This window comes from Ornithorhynchus anatinus, chromosome 13 (genome assembly GCF_004115215.2).
Source record: "Ornithorhynchus anatinus isolate Pmale09 chromosome 13, mOrnAna1.pri.v4, whole genome shotgun sequence".
In the NCBI taxonomy this organism is placed as follows: Eukaryota; Metazoa; Chordata; class Mammalia; order Monotremata; family Ornithorhynchidae; genus Ornithorhynchus; species Ornithorhynchus anatinus.
The window spans coordinates 4,540,471-4,547,136 of NC_041740.1; the positions used below are offsets into that span (position 1 = coordinate 4,540,471).

At 45.3% G+C, this 6,666-nt stretch overlaps 1 non-coding gene across 1 annotated transcript; it reads right to left on the reverse strand.

The window, feature by feature from the left end:
* Nucleotides 1-5,713: 5,713 nt before the first annotated feature.
* On the reverse strand, nucleotides 5,714-5,852 carry LOC114816305. The gene has a single exon (XR_003764068.1). It is a non-coding gene; the product is annotated as a small nucleolar RNA SNORA7 (small nucleolar RNA).
* Nucleotides 5,853-6,666: the final 814 nt, after the last annotated feature.

Below are 6,666 nucleotides of genomic sequence, written 5' to 3' on the forward strand. Positions count from 1 at the left end.
TGAGATCCCTCCCTTTTAGGCAGTGAGCCCCGTTGTGGGATGAGGACTCTGTCAGACACAATTATCTTGTATCTACTCCAGAGTTCAATTCAGTGCTTGGCCATTAGTAAGTGCTTAAAAAATACCACAATTATTATCACTGTTATTATTAGGGGATGAACAGATGTGAAAGATGGAATGGGGTAATGTTAAAAAGGATGAATGCTGATGTGCCTGTTGAATGTTTTCAGAGCGGAACTTTTAGCGAGGGTTTTTTTGTTGTTATGGCCCTTTTTTTTAGTTCTCATTCAGCACTTGCCCAAGGCTGAGGTGCATGGCTCAAGCTGCATTGTTCCAGGAAGCTAGAGCATAGATCTGGGAACAAGGGCCCTGGGTGGTAGGAATGAAGGCGGCCATCTGATGGGAAGGAAGGGAAGGTGACCGTCTGATGTGGGGAGTGGGGGAAGGCAGTCATCTGATGGGGATCCATGGCGGGGGTGAAGGTGGCCATCTAATGTGAGGGAGGAAGTTCCAAGCAAGGGAAATGAGTTCTGGACACACAGTAAGTTCTTAATGAATGCCATGAAAATCGACACACACGGAGCCAGATGCCAAAATGGTCTAGAAGTCTGAATTGCTTCAGCACAGCAAGGGGCCGTCTTTACACTCAAAGCCTCTGCTGTGCAGTACCTTCCAGTAGTCACAATTGGAAATGACCTGGAAATGAAATCTGCATTTAATTCAGGAGTTAAATGATCAGACTTAGTTTTCTGATTTTCTTGAATTGTTTCCTTCATAAAGCCTATGTTACTATGGAGAACAAGAGGCTCTCTAAAACATTTCCAGAACTTTTGTCTCAGTAAAGAGCCACTCCCAAATCTCAAGAACAGTGATTCCTATCTGCCTGGAACGATGTAAAATGAATTGCCAAATAGCCATCAACTGACATGATGATTAACTTATTCCTATCTGAAATTATAATCGATCTCATAGTCGCTTCTTGGTAAATGAAATTGTTCTGCTTGGTGTCCCTGTTTACTCCTAATTTCCTAATGTTTAGACTGGCACCTGAAACTCCTTAGATTGCCCCAGTGAGGTGACTGGACTGTTCTGTCCTGCCATAGACAGCTGAATGTCTCACACTCTCTTTGGAAGATTCAGCTTGAAGTGTCCATGAATCACAAAAGTGGTTTTCCCAGGAGATGCTGGTTTTGATGCCACCTGCCAACTGCGGTCTGACACAATATATTCGATCGATCAGTATGGGCACTGTGGAGCTGTGTAGCAAGGGAAGATGGGCTCCCTGGCCCCAAAGAGTTTTCAGTCCGCTGGTCTGCCATTTGAGGTTTGCACCTTCTCTCTGATCAGCAGACTGCAGAAACAGACTGAACCAAAAGCTAATTGATTTGCTATCAGCTTCATCCATGCCCCCCGTGTTGGCCATCTCACTGGAGAAGCCTACCCTATCGAGGGCAAATCCAACCTCTTCTAGCCTGCACTGCTTGCATTTTATGTGTGATCTGCAAGACTCAACCTTTGGAAGGGAAAGGTCAGTACAGAGCTTTTTACCATTTTCTAGAAGTAAATGCCAAGAAGTCTGCCCCGAATCGGTTAGTGAAAGATGAACCAATGACAAAACTGTAAAGTACACCCACAACCCACAGGCGCCTCTCCTCCAGCAGCTCGCCAATCGATAGATCTGCAGGGTAAAAATAACCCCGAAGATCACATCAGAAACAGGGCTGAAAATAAAGTCTTGTCATCCAGGAGTTAGAAGGTAGCATGGCCTTTGATGTCCACTTGGCTTTAGAGAATGAAAGGATATGGGCTCCTCACTAGTACCAGTAATAATAATATTAATAATAATAATAAATTGTATTTATTGAGCCCTATGTATAAAGCATTGTATTAAGCACTTGGGAGAGTATAACACAACAGAATTAGCAGACACATTCCTTGCACATAATGAGTTTACAATGATAATAATTGTAGCATTTGTTAAGAGCTTATTAGGTACAAAACACTGTACTAAGTGCTAGAGCAAATACAAGTTAATCAGGTCCCACAGGACACTCACATGAGTGCCTAAGTAGGAGGGAGAACAGATATTGAATCCCCATTTTGCCCATGAGGGAACTGGGGCACAGAGAAGTGAAGTGACTGGCCCAACATCACATAGCAGGTAAGTGGCCTAGTGTGGATTAGAATGCAGATCTTCTGACCCCTGCTCCCGGCCAAGACTCTTTCCACTAACAGTTAACAAATACCATTTAAAAAAAAAAAGATGGGAAATGAAATTCAAAGCAGAGTGAGTTCTAAGTGCTTTCCGGGGGAGTTTGAAGAATATTCTGACAGCAGCATCGAGGTGCCTTTTCTCGTCCTCAAGCATGGAGACAGAGAACAGGTTGAACAGGGCTGGACCTAACCTGCTTTACTGTGATGGAGACAGGGACAGGCTAAGGACTATAGCAATAAGTCATTGCTCTCAATGCTCAGCTTCGCTGAGCACACAGAGGAGTGAGAAGGCGTGCAGTAATTGTTTATACCTCATTCAAAATTGACTCTGGAGGGGGAAGGAATGATAAAAAATTTATGGGCAGTCAATTATTTTTGATAACTGATAGATTTGGGGTTAGGAGAGTGGCTATTTACAAGGCTGATGTATGTGCTTGGGAATAAACCAAGAAATCCATGTGTACAGCTGAATTGCTCACACTTGTTTTTTTAACATTTATGTCCAAACTCTCACTCTTACCTATTGCAGAAGTAACGTGACCTAGGGGAAAAGCACGGCCCTAAGAGTTGAAAGAGCTGGGTTCTAATCCCAACCCAGCCACTTGCCTGTTGGATGACTTTGGCCAAACCACTTAACCGATCTGTGCCTCAGTTTCCCCATCTGTAATGGAGTCAATACTTGTTTTCCTTCCTATTAGACTCTGGGCCCTATGTAGGGCAAGGACTTTGTCTGACCTATATCTATCCCAGAGTTTTACAGTGCTGAATACATAGCACTGAACAAATAGTACAAATATTATTGTACATTTATCTGATAATGTCCACTTGTCCTTCGGTCCCCCTCCCGCTTCCCCAACACACACTCTCCACACACATGTGCCTTTAGATTGCATGCTCCTTGAGTCCAGGGGCTGGCTTTTCCATCTGTTGTCTGATCCAAACCAGTCCTATCTAGCGCCTACTGAGGGCAAAATGATGTATTAAGTGCTTGAGAAAGTACCACAGAGCAAGACGCGTGTCCCCCACCCTCAAGGGGCTTACAATCTAAAGTTGAGAGGAGGAAGAACCAGGATGCAGCAGGAAGCAGCTCAACTATTTCAGCCCTGGTCCGATCCCCTGCAGAGAGGCATTCAATCAATGCTATTAATGATGACTGCAGGGCGAGATCATACTCCAGTCCATAATTAGGGGAAGAGATTCCCTTCTCCCTGCCTGGAATTAAGCACCCCAGGTCATGGTACCTTTCAGAGATCAAAGTCAGAGGATCCTCAAGTCAAACATTCTGTGTCTCAGCAATTCACCTGGTGAACTCTAAAGCTTCATCCAGAGGCCTATGGAGTTACACTGTAATGGGCAGAGCTGACTTAGTGAAACTCTGTTCGTGCTGAGATGAAATGGTCTCCTCAGTTCAGGTGACTCACCTCTCTCCTTTTATTCCCTGTATCTTTTCTTTGTTCCCTTTGTGCTGGCACGAAACAGAGGACAAGGCTGTAGGGAGAGCAGTTTAAACAGCCTCTGACATAATATAGACCGAGGCCTTTCTGTGCTGAATCTTTCTCATTGGAGGAGAGGCTCTGGGCAAGGCTGACTGCAGATAATACCAAAGAGAAGCAACTGTGCAGTGGGAACACAGGAAGAATAGGCCGTGGGGCTTGGTGGGTGGGCATCAGAGGGGTCGGGTGGCCCTATGATGGCAAAGGCTGGCATGTTTTCTATTTCTAGGACTGACCCTCTTAGTGGGGATCACCATTCTGTAGCACACACAGAGTGTAACATCATAATAATAGTAATAATGATAATTGTGGTATTTAAATGTTTACTATGTGCCAAACACTTTACTAAGTGCTTTACAAGCAAATCAGGTTGGACACAGTCCCTGTCCAACATGGGGCTCACAGTCTTAATCTCCATCTTACAGATGAGGTAACTGAGGCACAGTGAAGTGAAGGTCACACAGCAGACAAGTGGTGGAGCTCAGTTCTTCCCCTCAAATGGGAAGCCTCATGGGGGCAGAGATTGTATCTGAGCTGACTGAATTGTAACCACGCCAGTGCTTAGCATTGTTCTTGGCATATATTGGGCATGGTCAGCACAACTAGTAAATTTCTGCAGGCAGGTCCTTTCCCTGGGTTTCTGGGACTCATGTCAAGTCCCGCAGCGAATCCAGGGCAGTCTCAGGCCCAATAGCCATGTTCACCGAAGGGTCGGCAGTTTGAACCACTGTCAAGCCACCTCTCATTCTCATCATCTTGTTGAAATGCAGAATAGTTGCAAGAAGTGAGTGAGCCAGTCACGTGGGGAAGTTGGAAGTGGAGGTTGGGGAGAGGGTGGTCTTCATCCTTTGGCTTTACTGTGCCTCAGTGACAAAATTCCAAGATATTCGGAGGTGCGATACAAGGGAGGTCAGTATCCCCTTGGTCTCTCTGAATTGCCCCTTGATATTCATTTTGATTGTCCTTTCCAGTCATTTAAATTATTTTCTTTAACTATGAATGGAAATTCATTTTAATGAGCCCCTGTCAAATTCTGGCAATTTAAAAGAAAATATCATTTTAACCAAAATCTATGAAATGACTAAGTGTTTTTTTCCGGTAAGTTTCCATCCTTCCCATAATTTCTGATTGCCCAGATATTTGCATCTAAATAGTACCCGTCACTCTTTCATAATCAGCCTCCACTTTCTACCTGCTTTCCTCTCTGACATCCTAATCAGCTGTTTGTGAAAACAATCCCTCTCCTCTGCAACAGGCTGCTGGAAAGCAGCGGGGTGAGATCCGAGAGACCTCAGGCCTTCTAGGGAAAGCACATCCGTGGGACACAATGTCAGCTGATTGCAGGTCATGTTTGTGTAATGCTTGGCTCTCTGCCCTCCCAAACCCGGGACCTTTGGACGATTCTGACCGGGTCACCCATTTTCACAGTCCCTTCCAGCTGATGGTGTAGCCACTAGCTTTGGGAGTCTGCCCCCCAAAGATGATGATAATGTATTTGCTAAGTGCTTACTATGTGTCCAGCTCTGTTTTAAGTTCAGATACAAGTTAATCAGGATGGACACAGTCCCTGTCCCACATGTGGCTCACAGTCTTAACCCCCACTTTACAAATGAGGTAACTGGAGCCCAGAGAAGTTAAGCGACCTCCTCAAGATCACACAACAGACGACTAGTGGAGCCGGAATTAGGACTCAGATACTTCAGACTCCCAGGTCCGTGTTCTGTCCACTAGGCTGTGCTGATTCCTTGGCCTTACTGCTTCCCTAAGCAGCTGCAAGGTGCTTGTCGTCTTATGCCGTCGAGTCGTTTCTGACCATAGTGACATCATGGACACATCTCTACCAGAACACCCCGCTCTCCCTATGCAATCGTTCTCTAGTGTATCCATAGAGTTTTCTTGGTAAAAATACGGAAGTGGTTTACCACTGCCTCCTTCCATGCTGTAAATTTGAGTCTCCGCCCTTGCCTCTCTCCCATGCTGCTGCTGCCCAGCATGGGTGAGTTTTGACTCGTAGCAGATTGCCTTCCACTGGCTAGCCACTGCCCAAGCTAGGATTGGAATTGGATATGCCTCTGCTTGACTCTCCCTCCCATAGCCGAGACTGGTAGAGTCCTGGAAACTCTCCAGGTGCGACCCTGAGAGGGCATCAAGGTGCTAGATCCTGCTTTTCTCTGGAATGATGCTGGAATATATCCAGTGGCAGGTGTTGAGTACTGTGTTAAGCCCTGGGGCCGATGCCTATTGCACAAGCCACACAATCCAAGTGATGGAAAAATGAAGTTATTAATTGTATAACGATCACATTCCCTTGAAACCGTAAGGTCATTGTGGGTGGGGAACGTGTGTACCAACTCTGTTTTGTCGTAATCTCCCAAGCGCCTAGTACAGCGTTCTGCCCACAGTAAGGGCTCACGGCACAACACAAAGTGAAACACTCAAAAGAGAAGAACCACGTACGTGTTTGATGACTCAAGTGAAATATAAGCTAGCCGAGACTATTCTAGACTAAGTCCTAGGCTAAAATAGTAACTGTAAATTGTTTATATTAATGTCTGTCTCCCCTGTAGACTATAAGCTCATTGTGAGCAGTCACTGTGTCTACCAATTCTATTATATTGAACTCTCCCAGGAACTTAGTATAATGTTTTGCACATAGTAAGTGCTCAGTAAATACCACCGATTGATAAACCCATGAAACCTCTGCCTCCTGATAAGAACCCCTAAGGGGAAGATGCCAGAGAAAACACTGAGCTCGTCAGGTGTTCCGAACATCATTCTTGTTCAGTCCCCTTCTTCCTGAAAGCTCTTCCATTGAGCCATCTGAGAAGGAAACCTGCAAGTTTGATTTAGCTCTCCAAGGATGGAAGATTTCCCAGCCTTCCATAGCTGAACCACCCCCCTGCTCCCAAAGATAAGAGGTTCTTTCATCTAACCCAACTCCATTTTGTCTTATTCTGCC